The sequence below is a fragment of the Panthera onca genome, chromosome X (genome assembly GCF_046562875.1).
Source record: "Panthera onca isolate mPanOnc1 chromosome X, mPanOnc1 haplotype 2, whole genome shotgun sequence".
Taxonomy (NCBI): Eukaryota; Metazoa; Chordata; class Mammalia; order Carnivora; family Felidae; genus Panthera; species Panthera onca.
In genome coordinates this window covers 30,678,839-30,695,638 of record NC_138357.1, presented here as the reverse complement: position 1 = coordinate 30,695,638, position 16,800 = coordinate 30,678,839, and the positions used below count along the sequence as shown (strand labels likewise).

Sequence of the window (16,800 nt, the reverse complement as noted above, 5' to 3'; positions counted from 1 at the left end):
CGTGCTCTTTCTCAAGATAAATAAGCTTAAAAAATATTTTAATGTAAAAAAGGAGATGTTTTGTGTGTGAGTGTGTGACACACACACACACAATGGAGTATTATTCAGCCGTAAAATATAATGAAATCTTGCCACATGTGACAACATGGATAGAACCAGAAGGTATTATGCTAAGTGAAATAAGTCAATCAGACAAAGACAGATACCATAGGATTTCACTCATATGTGTAATACAAGAAACCAAATGAACAAAGAAAAAAAAAAGAGACAAACGAAAACACAGATTCTTAACTATAGAGAGAACAAAGAGATGGTTATAAGAGGGAAGGGGATGGGGGATGGGTCAAACGGGTGAAGGGGATTGAGAGTATGCTTATGATGAGCACTGAGTAATGTGTAGAATCGTTCAATCACTGTATTGTACACGTGAAACTAATGTAACACTGTTAACTATACTGGAATAAAATTTTTTTTAAATAATAAATGATTAAAAAAATCAAAAGTAAAAAAAAAAATTTCCGCAACATCTTATGATACATATTGGCATTCGTTAATGTCATGTAGGCCAGTAGCTACTCTAATATATCCCCTCTGTTTACTGATAAGTATTTCCCCTTTGAGCCAGCAATAGTCTAAACGATTAGTGTTCTTGTAGCTTGTTCTGATAAATATGGGGTCATGTTGAATCTCCTACTTACACACTTATTCGACTGTTCTTTTGCTTTCTTACTTATTTTTCCATTTCAATTGAAACTGTGTTAAAATCAGAAAATTACTTGGAGCAAATTGTCATATGTTACATATCTGCTGATCTAATCTACCCGTCCAAGAGCATATCTGCGATGGATCCTTTTGCAAATAACACCTCAATCTTACGTGTTCTGCCAGTACTCCTAAAATCTCTCAGTGGCCCCTCCTGTCTCCTTAGCAGTGGGGTTCAACTCTCTTTGTACCGCTCAATAGCTAAGTGAAAGTTGTCCAGAAGCTTCTCTTTACACTGGCCTCGTTTCGCTCTGCCTTTAACCTTCTTTCTGTGAGGCCAGTAAAGGTTAGGAGGCCTGGTCTTGGTCCCTTTCTTTCTGACGTCTGGAACTTAGAAGACAGCTTTCTGAAAATACGTTGCTTCCGTTTGGTAGAGCTGGTATCACTCCATCCACGCCTGCTCACCAATTTTGTCCTTCCACTAGCATCCCTAAAGCTCTTGGGTTTCAGGAGATGCTCAGAAAAAGTTAAAAAAAAAAAAGGGAAAAAAAAACCCGGGGCGTTGGGGAAGCTTGAAGTTGCACTCACATTTTCCCACTCTCGGGATCAGACTCGTTAGATTTTCAGAGCATCCAAAGACTTTTCAACCAGACTTTCAACCACCTTGAATCACTTGCTGTTAGTTCACGTGTGCGCTGTGGACTGGATCGTGTTTTCCCCAAATTCAGATGTTGAGGCCTTGTCTTGTCATCTAGAGCCGCCACAACATACCACAGACTGGGTGGCTTTAAACAGCAGAAATGTATTTCTCACATTGCTGGAGTCTGCAAGTGTGTGATCAAGGTGCGAGCGTGATCAGTTTCTGGTGAATGCTCTCTCATGGCTTGTAAGTGGCCATCTGCTTGCGTGGCCACACAGGGTACAGGGGTGGGGGGAGGGGCGGAGGGAGAGAGAGCTTGAGCTTTCTGGTATCTCTTTCTTAAGGGCACTAATCACATCATGAGGGTGGGCACCCCACCCTTATGTCTTCATTAAACCTAATTCCCAAAGGCTCCATCTTCAAATATCATCACATTGGGGATAAGGGCTTCAAAATACGAATTTAAAGGGGACACAGCTGGGGCGTGTGGGTGGCTCAGTTGATTAAGCGTCCGACTACGGCTCAGGTCATGATCTCATGGTCTGTGAGTTCGAGCCCCGCGTCGGGCTCTGTGCTGGCAGCTCAGAGCCTGGAGCCTGCTTCTGATTCTGTGTCTCCCTCTCACTCTGTTCCTCCCCGCTCACACTCTGTTTCTCTCTCAAAAGTAAAGAAACATGTAAAAAAAATTTTTTTAATAAATAAAGAGGATAAAGGGGACACAGCAAGCCCTAACCCTCAATTGGTCTGTATTTGGATATAAGGCCTACAAGGAGTTAATTTAGGTTAAAAGAGGTCAAAGGATGGAGTCCTGATCCAATAGGATTATTATCTTTATAAGAAGACATAAAGATAATTTATATCTTTATATATATAAAGGGGCGCCTGGGTGGCTCAGTCTATTAAGTGTCCGACTCAGTTTCAGCTGAGGTCATGATCTCACGGTTTTGTGAGTTCGAGCCCCATGTCAGGCTCTGTGTCAGCAGCACAGAACCTGCTTCGGATCTTCTGTCCCTCCCCCGCTCATGCTGTCTCTGTTTCTCTCAAAAATGAAGAAACTTTAAAAAGAAAAAGATTAAAACAAAGGAAAAGGAGAGACATGGGAAAGTTTGATCTCTACACACACACACACACGCACACACACACGGAAGAAAGGACACGGTGGGAAAGCCCTCACCCCTCAGCTAAGTTCCTGTTGCTGCAGCTGTTGGTTGAGGGTGGAGGAGACGGTCATCTGCTGAGGGTAGAACAGTCTTGCCAGGCTGCTCATCCCAGACTGAGGAGAGACTAAAGAACGGGGAGAGGGGACATGTCTGGAGGCACAAAACCTTCTAGAACTGGTTCTCCACAGCCCTTTGTCATGCCCATTTGCCCAAACAAAATGGCAATAGACTCTATTTAAAAACCACATGGCAGGGGCGCCTGGGTGGCGCAGTTGGCTGAGTGTCTGATGCTCGATTTCAGCTCAGGTCGGGATCCCCAGGTCGTGAGATTGAGCTCCAAGTTGGGCTCTGCGCTGGGCATGGGTCTGCCTGGGATTCTCTCTCTCCCCCTCCCTCCGCCCCTCTCTTACTCGTGGGCCCTCTCTGTCTCAAAAATGAATATTTTTAAAATATAAAAATAAGAGCAACATTGCGGTGTGTGCGTATGTCCAAACTCGTCAAAACGTATGCGTCAAATATGTGCGATTTTTATGATTGACCATACTTCAGCGAAACTGAAAGAAAACAAAATTTTTGGCTCATTGGCAAATTTGGCCAACTTTGGTGAATTAGTCATACGGTAAGTCGATCCTTCAAAGAATGACCCACTTGTTTGCTTGGTCGCTCTGTGACTTGGCTGTTGGTACAGTGGCTCTCCGTGAGTTGGCTTGGAGTCAAGTCTGTGACTTCTAGCACCAAGCAAATGAGGTGGGACCGTTACCCACTGAAAGATCCTCTTTATTTTTTTATTTTTATTTTTATTTTTTTAATAGGAGATTTATTGTCAAATTGGTTTCCACACAACACCCAGTACTCATCCCAACAGGTGCCCTCCTCCATGCCCAGCACCCACCCTCCCCTCCCTCCCACCCCCCATCAACCCTCAGTTTGTTCTCAGTTTTTTTTTTTAATTTTTTTAATGTTTATTTATTTCTGAGACAGAGAGAGACAGAGCATGAGTGGGGGAGGGGCAGAGAGAGAGGGAGACACAGAATCCGAAGCAGGCTCCAGGCTCTGAGCTGTCAGCACAGAGCCCGATGCGGGGTTCGAACTCACAAACCGTGAGATCATGACCTGAGCCGAAGTCGGGTCGCTCAACTGACTGAGCCACCCAGGGGCCCCTTGTTCTCAGTTTTTAAGAGTCTTTTATGTTTTGGCTCCCTCCCTCTGTAACCTTTTTTTTTTCCTTCCCCTCCCCCATGGTCTTCTGTTAAGTTTCTCAGGATCCACATAAGAGTGAAAACATATGGTATCTGTCTTTCTCTGTATGACTTATTTCACTTAGCATAAGACTCTCCAGTTCCATCCACGTTGCTACCTAAGGCCATATTTCATTCTTTCTCATTGCCAAGTAGTATTCCATTGTATATATAAACCACAATTTTTTTTTAATATATGAAATTTATTGTGAAATTGGTTTCCTAAACCACAATTTCTTTATCCATTCATCAGTTGATGGACATTTAGGCTCTTTCCATAATTTGGCCATTGTTGAAAGTGCTGCTGTAGAACTTCACGGAAAGTAGTGCTTTATCATGAGAATTCTGGGATTTTATCGTCACCTGGAGTTTCCCTTTTCGTGACCTTTCCTAGTTCCTTTGTCCCTTTGCCTTCCTAACAACAGGCTAGCTGGGCAGAGCAGGCGGGAACTGTCAGGACTGTGGGAAAGTCTCGGGTCCGGGTGGTCAGCGGGGTGGCGGGAGGGGATGCACCGCAGGGCCTTGCTGTGCAGCACCGCTCTCCTAACCGTCCCTGATACCTGAGTGACCACATGTTTGCTGGGAGCTGCTACAGAAGCCCTGGAAGAAATCTTTCAGCCTGTGTTCCCCAGAGCTCCCAGAAGGAGAGTTTGTGCGTGCTGCTTAGTAACCATCTTCAACCAATGGAAAGTAGAGCCGAAATATTTCTGCCTGCTTCCGCTCTGCCGGGGGTGGGAGGGGGGGCGGGGAATGGGAGACTGTTGCAGGAAGGAGAGTACGGTCAGTCCCGGTATCTGACTTCAGTAACAGGACCAGTCTATAGTGTTCATGCTCTGTTTCTTTCCAGCAGGAGGTGAGCCTTCAGGGCTGTGCCGAGATGAAGAGGAGAAGGGATAAGCCTCGCAGCTGGTATGTATTGGGGGTCCTAGCTGTTTGCCGGCCACTGGGTTAAGGGCTCAGCATGTGATAGGCCATTTACTTTTCACAACAGACATCAATAGTTTCATATTAAATTTCAGAAAACAGGGATGAAGAGCATTAACTTGGCCAAGACACAAACCCAGAGCTTCTGTGCTTTTGCTTGGTTGTTCCTAGATTCTGAGATCAGGGCCCCTGTTGGGTGCTTGGCGGTTTCCTTTAAAGCCAGAGGTACCTGGCTGGCTCAGTCGATAGAGCATGCGATGCTTGCTCTCGGGGTCATGAGTTCAAGCCCTGCGTTGGGCAGGGAGCCTACTTTAAAACAAAAAAGTCTGTTTTTAAAAAAGACTTATTTATTTTGGGGGGGGGGGAGAGAATCCCAAGCAGGCTCCGTGCTGTTAGCGCAGAGCCCAGCGTGGGGCTCAATCTCACAAACTGTGAGATCGTGACTTGAGCCGAAGTCAAGAGTTAAATGCTTAACCGACTAGCCACCCAGGCGCCCCCCCAAAAGTAAAGTCTATTAAAAAAACTTAAAGATACCTTTTATGAAACACAGCTGATGAGAGTATACTGTAACGATTATCAGTGCAGAATCAGGAGCAATTTACAAAGCGCTTTTTTTTTTTTTTTTTTTTTTTTTTTTAAGTACGCTCCATGCGTAGCGTGGAGCCCAATGTGGGGCTTGAACTCACAACCCTGAGATCAAGACCGGAGCTGAGATCAAGAGTCAGACGCTTAACGGACCGAGCCACCCAGGCGCCCCATACGTAGTGCCTTTTTTTTCCCCTCAAATTTCCTTGCCTATAAAATGGAGATAGCAATAATGCCTATTGAATAGGATTTTTCTGAGGATTAAATGAAATAGTTCATTTTAAGATTGAGAACAGTACCTGGCACATTGTAGCCTTTCTCTTTGAGGTTTAGATGTTATTCCTGTTGTTTGTTAGTAGTAGAAGGAGTATAACTGATATTCTTTTAAATGGTCTTTGTTGGTGAAATAAAAAGATGACGATCTATGTCAGAACCCAATCTTACCATTTAGTCTGTGAAATCTCCACGGCTGGGAGCCCCTGCCCTTAACCACCGTGCTTTGTATGTGGAATGGTGGAATTCTCGTGTTGAAACATCTGGTCTCAGTCCCAACAAAGAAAGGAGAGTACTTCACTAAACGTCCTCTCTGTTCAGGGAGAAATGCTGAGCTCGCTGCCCGGAGGACACCACACCCCCCCGGGACTGCCTCGCAGGGACTGCGCTGCGGAGGCGGCCTAGAGAGGTAAGAACATGGGAGCGGGGAGGAGGTGTGGAAGGCAGTGTGGCTCCCCGGGGGGAGAAGACGCACTTTGGACTCCGAGGGTTTCAGACCCCAGATCTGCCACCTACTGGCTTTGTGACTGCAGCTGAGGCGTCATCTGTACCATGGCTCTTAATGGGAGTACACAAGGCCGAAAACCAGGCGAAATGAAGATTCATGCACGTGGAGCACCCAGAACGGGGCCTGGCGTGCCGTAGGTCTTCAGTAAACGTTAGTTAGCCTAGTCATGACGATTAAGAGACTGCCCACAACAGACAGAATAAAGAAGTAGGGACACTGGAAGGGGCCCATGATGGAACCAGAAAGCTTATATAAACAATTTGCTGTCCTCCCAAAATGCTCCGTGGCTTCTGCTGCCGTCTCCTGACACCCACGGCCCAGGTGCCCCGCGCGATCCTCTGACTCTTGCCGATGGACTCGCTACCACGTTATACAAGCATTTGGGTTCCAACGTGGACCATTGGTCCTTCTCTTTAGCTCCTGACACCCCGGCCGAAATTGGTGGGTGGCTCACATTAAGCGGACAGAGGGACTATGAGAAAGCCAGGGAAGCGATTCCCTCACCAGCGTTTACTGTTCTCTGCTGCGTGGAGCTGAAGTTGTCGGAGACTGCAGACTCAGTTGCACCCAGTGACTGTTCTCAGATCTAAGCAGAGCCCTGGTGCCAGCGGACAGCCCGCTGTGCGTTGTGCTGTTGAGACTCCTGCTTCCTCTAAGAAAGAATGTCGAGCTCTTTGAGATTGCTGTGTCCAGCGATCTGAGGAGACCTTAGTAACTTGACCAGTTTGCCTCCGTGATGAAAGAGGTAATCTTGGTAAACTTGATGAGGGAAGGCGGCTCCTACCGAGGTGCATCGCCACGACCCCCTCCTCCAGAGCGCCTTGACGGTAGCCACTTGCCTCAAGAGGAGGAAGAAGGGAGAGATGAGAGGGTAGGAATACCAGAGACCCTCTTCTTCCTCAGCCGGGTACTCTTTGGGCTCTGACAGACTTGGCCCACATGTGAGGAGTACGCTTAATAAAAAACTCATCTGCAGCAGCCTCGCAGAAGGTGTGGAGGCCCCGTAACTCACCCCGGTTGTCCCTGGGTCTACAGTGAGGGAATGGGAGCCATATGTGATGAGACTGTTGACCAAAGATTCTTAGGTTTGTGCATGCTGCTCCCGCACGTACGAATTATCAAACCCAATTAAACCTCCACCCAGTGCTCGCTTCGGCAGCACATAGACTAAAATTGGAATGTTACGGAGATTAGTATGGCCCCTGCACAAAGATGACACACAAATTCGTGAAGCATTCCATATTGTTTTAGTCAGTCAGAGAAAGACAAACATCATATGACTTCACTCATATGAGGACTTTAAGAGACAAAACAGATGAACATAAAAGAAGGGAAACAGAAATAATATAAAAACAGGGAGGGGGACAAAGCAGAAGAGACTCATAAATACGGGGAACAAACTGAGGGTTACTGGAGGGGTCATGGGAGGGGGGATGGGCTAAATGGGTCAGGGGCACTAAGGAATCTACTCCTGAAATCATTGTTGCCTGATATGCTAACTAGCTTGGATGTAAATTAATTAATTAAGAAAAAACCTCCACCCACTGAAACCTCAAATGTGGTTAGGTCAGTTGGTCAACAACAAACACAGCCTGGATCTTTACTGAGAAATGTCTGGGCACTGAAAAAGTGGCTGCTGCAAAAATAGGAAAGGCTTTTACCAAAGACCGCTCTGGGCCCGGTCACTCAGTCCTCAAAGGAGGAGATTGGTCTGCTGCCCGCTAAGGAACTCTGGGCCGGTACCGGGTCCCGGGGACTTGATAGATGGTCCCACTATGGTCTGTATGGTGATGGCCCTCTGCCGCTCCTGGTGAATCAGGAGATGAATCAGAGAGCTCTGCGTCTTAGTATCTTAGTTCAGGACAGAATTATTGGCCTGCTGTTGGGTTTTGGTGGACACTGAGCACATGATCGATGGCTGTGAAGTAATCTTAAGACCAGAAATCCCACTCGTATCACAGATCTAGCAGATATCTCAAATCACCTGGTGGAGGTGGTTCCAGAGTCTTCCGAACTAAAATACAAATGGTACATACTGGAATGAACAAAACTCAGCCCAGATGAGGTCTCCTAACTCCAAGGTAATATCACAAGAGCGTCCGTCTGGTTCCCTGATGTATTGCCCAAGGAGCCACTGCCCCCACTGGCCCAGTGAGGACCCACGTGTGAAGGCTTCCTGGACCACAATGGGCCTGGCTCACTGTCCGCTCCTCCTGGTTAACTCCTAACCGGCAGGAACGGGGTGCAGCTGCCATCCAAGCTGAGGGAGACCTCTCCCCTGGCCGGGTGCGGTAAAGGTTGCTCAGTATAACGGGCAGAGCTTCGTGCAGGGTGAATGGCTGGCTATCCAGGCCACCTCAACAAAGGAGGCTTGCTGTGTTTCCACCGACTGATGTACTGTGGCTAATGGCCTCGACATTTTTTCAGGCCTCTGGCAAGACTCAGATTGGCGTGTGGAGCGAGCCTCCCCGTGGGGGCAAGGCATTTGGGTAAAAATCAGTTCTGCTTCTTGGGACTCATGTGGATGCTCGCCAGAAAGACCCCTACACTGACAAGGGGGAACATCACAAACGAGCAGACTGTGCTGGTCAACTAAACATGGACACTGAAGTGTCTCATTTACTCCAGAGCAGGCAGATGTGCCTCTGGGGCCCACAGGAGGATGGCCGAGTGGGAATTCAGTGTAGGGAAGGAAAAATTCTTTCTCTGCTGCCCTTCAAGTTCTTTCAGCAAGACTAAATTAAATTTCGTAAGACAGATTAATGGGAGAAAAAGCCAGTGTCGTTATGTGGGCACAGAGGCCCAGTAATGAAATTGAGACATCAAGAAATGACCAAGGCAGGCAGTATTTATACTATTTAGACAAAGAGACAAGAAACTTGTGAGGAATTGACAGGATAAAGAAAGCAGGTGTTAGGAACTTTAATTAGTAGGGACTTCTGGGGCGCCTGGGTGGCTCAATCAGTTGAGTGCTGACTTCAGCTCAGGTCATGATCTTGCGGTTCGTGAGTTCGAGCCCTGCATCAGGCTCTGTGCTGACAGCTCGGAGCCTGGAGCCTGCTTCGGATTCTGTGCCTCCCTCTCTCCTCCTCCCGCACTCACTCTCAGTCTCTCTCTCTCTCTCTCTCTGTCTCAAAAATAAACATTTTAAAAAAATTTTAATTAGTAGGGAATTCTAAGCAGAATTTAGGCTGAGGTAGTAGATTAGGAAAAAACCCCAGGGTTTGTTTCTACAGCTTTCTCAGCTTTAAAGTCTCTATCTCTGGTCCTAACGATGTTTTTTTTTTTTTTTTTACCTCTTAGGACAAGGAGGGTATTTTTCATAGGGGAGATTGGTTTCCTGCTTTCCTGGGGACAGGACGGTTTGAGTGTCCTCGCGTCAGCAGTTTCTTAACTTTTATCTTAAATTATCAGTATGCCAAAGTGGCACATTTCGGGGTGGCCTGTCCTTGGCCCCACGTCAGAAACCATCCTAGACCGGGCCTACGTGCGTGGACTGCCACAGCTGTCAGAAGAAAACATAGGGAAGAAACTCCTTGATGTTGGTTCTGACAGTGATTTATTGCATGTGACGCTGTAGCAGGGTTCTTGCACAGAGAGTCGGGACCCCGAGGCTTTTCTTTCCAGGAAGCAACTTTATTCGTGCTGGCACCACTCAGTTGGGTTTGTACCCGAAGAACTGAGCCCCAAATGCCACGAGGCATAGTTTTTTGTATATTTTTTACTTCTTTGTCTCCCATATATGGTTACACACAAACGTGCAGTCTGATTAAGTGGTCTCATGTTACAAGGTGTTGAGGGACGTTGTCAAGTACGCGTATAGCCAGGTTGCCTTGAGGGTTTTTTTCTTTCCTTAGGGAGGGGACCCTACCACACTCCCGGCTTTGGTGCTCAGACCCCTCTATTTTGGGTCAAAGAGCATCATCTTGGTTTAGAGGTTTATATTTTTATAACATCATTACATGAGTGGCCGTATTTTTTTAAATTATGGCCTCAGTGAGACTGGAGACAGACTGTACAACCAGGGGAGCTAAGCAGGGTAGGATTAAGCAACCTTCCAGAATTAGGAGGAGAATAATTTTTATGAGAGTTTTGACTCCCCCAAAAAGTTGAAAACCATCTTCCAAATAACTCCCTGGGGTTTTAACCATTCCAGGTCTGGACGGGGACATGAGCAATTCTTTTCATTTGATTTGTGATCTCTTCTATGACTTTTTTTATTATTGTTTACCTGTAGGCAGCAGTTGCCTAGGTTAAACTTTTTATAAACTTCTCCCTCCGAAGTAAGCAGGTAATCTAAGGCCAAGTGATTTTGATAGATAGCATTGTGTACTTTTGTTTTCTGCTTGGCTAGTAAGTTAAGAGCTCAGGCAGTTTTATTGGTTATAATTATTATAACCGCTTGCAGTCTGATGATGCGGTTTAGCATGTAAATGGGAGTGCGGTAGCCCCAGGACCCAACCTCTGCCCAGCTGGCAGGGCCATAATACTGGATTATACGTTGCGGTGGGGGGGGGCATTTATCATCTTTTTAATTGCCAATTTGTAAGGCACACCACTTTTTTTGTCTCCCTGTCGCCATGCATGTGGACTCCCAATTGTTTCCCTCTGGCAAGTGGGAGCAGGAAGAAAGATGGACGAAGAGTTCCCAGCACCCATGACCGTGACCAGCCTGAGGGAAGTGCTGTATAGGCTGTCCTTCCACATATCCAGTCTAGTCCCCCTGGGGCCTGCCATTTGATGGCTGCGTGGACACTGTCCCAGGCCTCTCAGAGAGGAGAGAAGTCGGACAAGGGGTGGGGATCTGGCTCAAGGTGCTCTGGGGTCCCCCACCACTGGGTTTTCCAGGTGGTTGAGTTATCATATCTTTGGCCTAGGCGTGGTAAGTTTTTAACAGAGATGGCGATGAACTTTTTCCCCACCAGGCAAGGGTTTGGGTTTTTTGAGGACCCAAACCCTGGTAGTAGAACTGGGGTATTCTGTTTTACTATAAGGTTTGTGGGGATCTAATTTTCTAGTCTCTTATGGCCATTGTTTCCCCATGTTGGTACCACGAAGTATCCTGTCCCCAAAAGGAAGGTGAGTGCTAACAGAAACCCCTCACCACACTTCCAGCCAGCTGGGGCGGCGTCTGCCTATCCTATGGCAAAGAGTAGAGCAAGAATCACACTAGCAGTGACAGACAAGGGGTGGCAGTGCATCACAGTAAGGAAACAGATATAGAAAACAAGGACAGTCTATTTGTTCCACCGGACCGTCGATTCCCCAAGCTTCTGCCGTGCATAGATTAGTCAGCTTCCGGAGTGACTGAAGCAGGGCTGCAGTGTCCCAGCTGCTCCCAGGCCTCTGGAAATGCAGATTGCTTCTTTCGTACATTCAGCTTGCACGGCACCCATGGATCAGGAACGCACTCCCAGTTTCGAGGTGCCGGCTTCACTCTGCCGTGATGAATCCAGGGACCCACCTCTGTTACCTTTACTGCAGTAGGGGTGGACAAAATGACAGTGATCGGGCCCCTCCGGAGGGGTTTTAGGGGTTGGACGTTCCACTCCTTTATCCATACTGCATCTCCTGATTTAAAAGGATGAGCGTCTGTGGTCAGACTCGCAGGTAATCGCTCCCTAACCCAGCGGTGAAAGGTGGTTAGGGTAGAGCCAAGGGCCCCGCCATCTGTTGCCTTAAGGTTAGACTGCCCATCTCATTTAGACGCCCCCCACATGCCCTTGATAATGGGGGGACGGCACCCATAAAGGATTTTATAAAGGGAGAACCCCGTCTGCTTCTTTAGCCTCCCACCTGCAGCTGCAGTCTGCCCCCCTGAAGGTCCCTTACCTCCCCCTGCCTAATGTTACCCCTTTCCCTAGTCATTCCTCCCCTGGAACAGGGCCTGTAACTGCTGTTAGGGAACAGGGACGATGACCGCTCTGACTTCTTCAAGCTGAGAAGGGACGGTGTGGGGGCACAGCAGTTAGAGTCTGCCCGAGGGTCGGTCAAGTGGCCCACGGTACGGTTCTACAGGGAGGCTGGCAGGCATGAGGCGGCATAAACATTAGCAGGCACCAAGAGAAAAACGTCAAGGTTATACTCGCCAACGAGGTGGCATCTTAGGATGATGTCCCCAGTTTCCAAACCTGTCAGACAATCTAGGAGAGACCCTGCTTTGTAAATAACGTACGTCAGGGCATCTCTCATAACCCGGGTGATGGAGGAGCGGGAGCAGTAAGTAGTCCGTGGTGGCTCTGCTTCCAAGAGTTCGGCCCTAACTTAATTAAAAAAAAATGTTTTTTCAAGCATCTAATGCTTGTGAGGTGTTATTTAGAGTTTTGCTGAGTATAAGCAGACAGTCTGCTTTATTTTGGGGTGTAAAACTTTTCCAAGAGCCAGGAGTTCTAGAGAAAGCGTCAAGGCAGCCATTTACCATTATTCATTTGCAAATTTCTAGGTAAGCCAAACCTGGGTATTATTTTATAAAGCAGAACTTGTATTACTTTTTGTGCCTTTTCTGTCTTGGAGGAGAAGGCCTTTACTCCATTCGTAAAAGTATCAATCCGTACCCACAGATGTTGGGATTCATCTGACCTTGGCACGAGTGAAACCTAATTGTTAGTCTTTCCTGGACAGTCTCCAGTTCCTGGGTTGCCTGGGAGAGCAAGTTTGTGGTTGAAAGGATGGTTTTTAAGACATACTTCACAGGCTGATACTACTTGGCATAACTGTCCTTGACAGATTTTTTTTCCAGCAAACATCCTTTGGGCCATTTGATAAGTTTTGTCCCTCCTTAAACGAAAGGCCTAATGTTGTGTTTTAATGATCTTTTTTCAAGCTCTGTGAGCTTGGTAATAGTAATTGCCCTGCTCTGTTTGTAACCATTTCAAGGGAGGGAGACAGTGTCTAGGAGTCAGACCCCAGTTTATTTTTGGGGGGAGAGTAGGTGGGATTGAGTCTCCGTTAATAATTGATGTAGCAGGGAAACTATTTTCCTGAACCCTGGTATCTACAGCCTAAATGAGATGGGCAGTCTAACCTTAAGGCGATATCCAGTGATTTTCCAAAACTCATAATACAATTGTTTATTTGTTCTGGGATTAGTAGTCCTGTAGTCTCTGATTTAGTTATAATGTCCCTTCCTAGCAAGGGAGTAAGGCTCTCTGGTATTATCAAGAAAGAATGAGAAAAAATTTCCCATATGTATCCCAGGGGCTGAGAGAAAAACTTAGAAGTTTTCCGGAGATGCCTCTAATCGTCATGCTGCGTTTGGACGGTTGGCCTGGAGAGGAAAGGAGGACAGAAAAGGTAGCTCTGGTGTTAAGAAGAAATCAACCAGTTTTCCTTCTATACTTAGAGTTACCCGAGGCTCTGGGTTTCTGATAGACAGTTGCTTTAGGGGAGCCACCGTGAAGAGCCCGAGGCCCCGTCAGTCCCTTCCAGGGACACTGGTTATCTGAGCCCTCACAGATAGAGGTCTTCGAGGGCATTCAGATCTCCAGTCACTGTCTCCACACAAGGGGCACGGCTTATGAGGTTTTCGTTTTGGTTGTCCCCTCTGAGGGCATTCTCATTTTAGTGCTCTGAACAGCCATATAAATGGCACTTGGTGCCAGGACCTCCGGAAGTCCAGTCTGACACAACTAAGGCCTCAGATTTTTTTAAGCCTGCTTTTCTGTTTGTGTTTTTTTTTTTATTCTTATTCTGCTCTTGATCTTGGCAGCTCATAAGAGCTCCTCCAGGGTCCCTTCCGGACCAACAGCCAGTTTTTACAGTTTTCTCTGAATATCTGGGGCCCATCAAGTGACAGATTTGTCTTTTAGAATCCTCTCAGCCTCAGGGTGTTAGGGGAGATAACCATATATTTAATGAGAGCCTCCCTTAACCTTTCCAGGAAGGCCACCGGGGTTTTATTTTGTATCTGAAGATAGTGGTGAAATCAGTGTAATTTAAAGGTTTACCTTAGACCTCCTGACCATATATAAAGTTTTTTTTAAGATTTTTTTTTTTTTTGCAAACTTTTAACAACTTTCCTTTGCTTTTAGATTTTGACCTAAGCCTTTTTTTTTTAAACAACCAGTCTCATTTAGGACAAAATTCCTCCTTTTTTTTTAACCTTTAACAAAAAAAAATATTTCCATTTCTTATATTTTTTATATATCTACTCCTTTACACGTAGAGTTGTTTTTAAATTTTATTCTTTTTTTAAAAAACTTTATTCTTAACTACATTTAGCAGAATTTTAACTCTTAGAAACCTTAGTCTCCAGTGAAAACTAAGTAGTAACCAACTGTGAACTGTTACATTAGAATTTCTTAGATGGCAAACTTATGAATCAATTAAGCACAAAGCAGTTTTTCAACAGATCCAAATAGCCTTGGTATTTCTGCAACAAGTCAAAAGCACAGACCTGCATCTAGTAATTAGTGCTCTAGCCTCTTGTTAGATATCCAATGAATTTAATCCCAGTTTGTTATGCAAGCAAAAACTTTAATGTTTTTTAGATTACCAAAGACTTTGAAAGCTGTCTTAACAATTACCCATGAAAACTATGAGACAGATAAAGTTAACCATTACTTTAAGTCATCTTTTTGCTAGCAAATTGGAACAGAGATAACATGAGCTTATTTGACCTTCAGCAAATCTAGGTAGAATAAAAGTTGTTTTTTTAAATGTTGACAAACATTGTCTCAAACCAACAAACTTAAATTAGCTTAAACACAATACATTTTACTTGGGTCCACTTAAGACCGTTTGTTCCCCATGGTTAATTTTTACCTGGACCAGTTGGTAGGGTAATCTGAAGTTGGAGATCTTGGCTCCAGGACATTTAGGGGGGCAGGGGGAGCTGATGGTGTCTGACGCATTGAGGAGCCAGTTGTGCAGGCCGCCCCCCAGGTGGTGCAGAAACAGGAGGGGGGAAGAGAAGGCAGAAGACGCGAGGTGCCAGCTGAAGGCAGAGAAAGAGAATTCCCAGCTTTAAATCTTGTCCGCTCAGACAGAGCAGCAGACTCCAGGTTTCTTTTGTTTTGTTTTGTTCTCCGCTAGTGGAATTAGGCAGTCCATGTCGGTTCGGAAAAGTCAGGGAATTTCCCCGAAACAAGGGGAGTTTCGCAGCTGCTTGGGAATGTTCCTTAAAGTCCCCGTTCTGAGGTAGACCAACCAGAGACAGTTGGCTCTAATTATCGTAGTCATTGACCCAGGAAACGAACGAGAGACAAGTCCCCACACACAGTCACATGGCAACATCCCACCGCCTCCAACCTGCCACCCAGTGCCCAGCGCCTTAGAGTTGCAGCATCGTTCCTCGTCCCTTGTAGAACTACCAGGGCAACTCGGAGGTGATCAGGCTCCCCTTCTGCCTCTTAGGGGCAGGTCTGCCAAAACCAGCCCGGGTTCTTACCAGTCTGACGGGTGGCGCTCCTTAAGCTGGTTCCTGGGCCTCACGGGTTCCGTTGGCGCACATGGGGTCCTCGCCCCAGTGAGGCACCTCTCCCGGCACTCCGAGGTTCGTATCCCGGTGGCGAAGGAGGTGGAAATGCACCGGCTCCGAATCCCGGGTGAGCCCCCAAGTAATAGAGCAGGATTCTCTCACAGAGAATCATGACCCCGAGGCTTTTCTTTCCAGGAAGCAACTTTATTCGTGCCGGCACCACTCAGTTAGGTTGGTACCCGAAGAACTGAGCCCTGAACACTACATGGCATAGTTTATATATATATATATATATATATATATATATATATATATATATATGTTTTACTTCTTTGTCTTCCATATATGGTAACACACAAACATGCAGTCTGATTAAGTGATCTCATGTTATAAGGTCATGAGCGATAGTGTCACGTGTGCACATAGCCAGGTTGCCGTGAGGTTTTTTTTCTTTCCTTAGGGAAGGGACCCTACCACAACACAAAAAGCACATTCAACAAAGCAGGTATAAACAAGGGGGACTACATCAAACTAAAAAGCTTCTGCACAGTGAAAGGAACCATCAACAGAATGAAAAGGAGAAAATATTTGCAAACCATATATCTGATAAGAGGTTAATGTCTAAAATATGTAAGGAACTTCCATAATTCAATAGTGAACAAACCAGTAACTGGTTAAAAATTGGGCCAGGGCGCCAGAGTGGCTCAGTCGGCGTCCGACTCTTGATTTCGGCTCAGGTCGTGATCTCACGGTTTGTGAGTTCAAGCCCCATATTGGGCTCTGTGCTGACAGGACAGAGCCCACTTTGGATTCTCTGTCTCCCTCTCTCTCTCTCTGCCCCTTCCCCACTTGTGCTCTCTCTCTCTCAAAAAAAAAAAAGAAGAAGAAGAAGAAGAAGAAGAAGAAGAAGAAGACCTGGATAGACAGTTGCCTGGAGAACAGGTGCATGAACAGGTTCTCAGCATCACTCATCATCAGGGAAATGCAAATCGAAATCACAATGAGATCCCACCTTCTAGGGGAGCAAAATTTGCCACCCCAAAATGTGTCTCTCTGGCATGAGAGTTAATTTAGGCTGATTAGTTTTAAGGAACAGAAGACCCAGGAGCTTTTTCTTTTTACCTCTTTTTGAACTGCCTAAAAGAATTTAGATAGAGGACTTCGTCCAAGAAAAGAGCTGCCATCCCTGTAATTACGGTGTAATGCCAAGTCGGTGTGGCAGATAGGGAGAGACCTAGCAAAGTGTTTGTTAAAATTCCTCTGTGCTTCCTGTCGTGTCTTTATGGCTCAGGAAACATTTGTTTCCCATTTATTTTTTTTCATTTTCCCGTGAATGGCTTTCCTTCCCTTAG

General features: G+C 46.1%; 1 protein-coding gene and 1 non-coding gene across 3 annotated transcripts in view; both read left to right on the top strand.

The window, feature by feature from the left end:
- LOC145714110 (rhox homeobox family member 2B-like) overlaps positions 1-16,800 on the top strand; it is a 78,670-nt gene that overhangs the window by 51,212 nt on the left and 10,658 nt on the right. Inside the window, exons 5-6 of one of the 2 annotated variants that reach the window (XM_081793244.1) lie at positions 4,591-4,649; positions 5,844-5,931. The gene's annotated coding sequence lies outside the window, so the exon portion shown is untranslated. Of the gene's footprint in view, positions 1-4,587; positions 4,650-5,843; positions 5,932-16,800 lie in introns of both variants that reach the window. The other variant, XM_081793243.1, reaches the window with a different exon arrangement.
- Positions 7,174-7,277, top strand: LOC145714726 (U6 spliceosomal RNA). Its single transcript, XR_014136943.1, has one exon. It is a non-coding gene; the product is annotated as a U6 spliceosomal RNA (small nuclear RNA).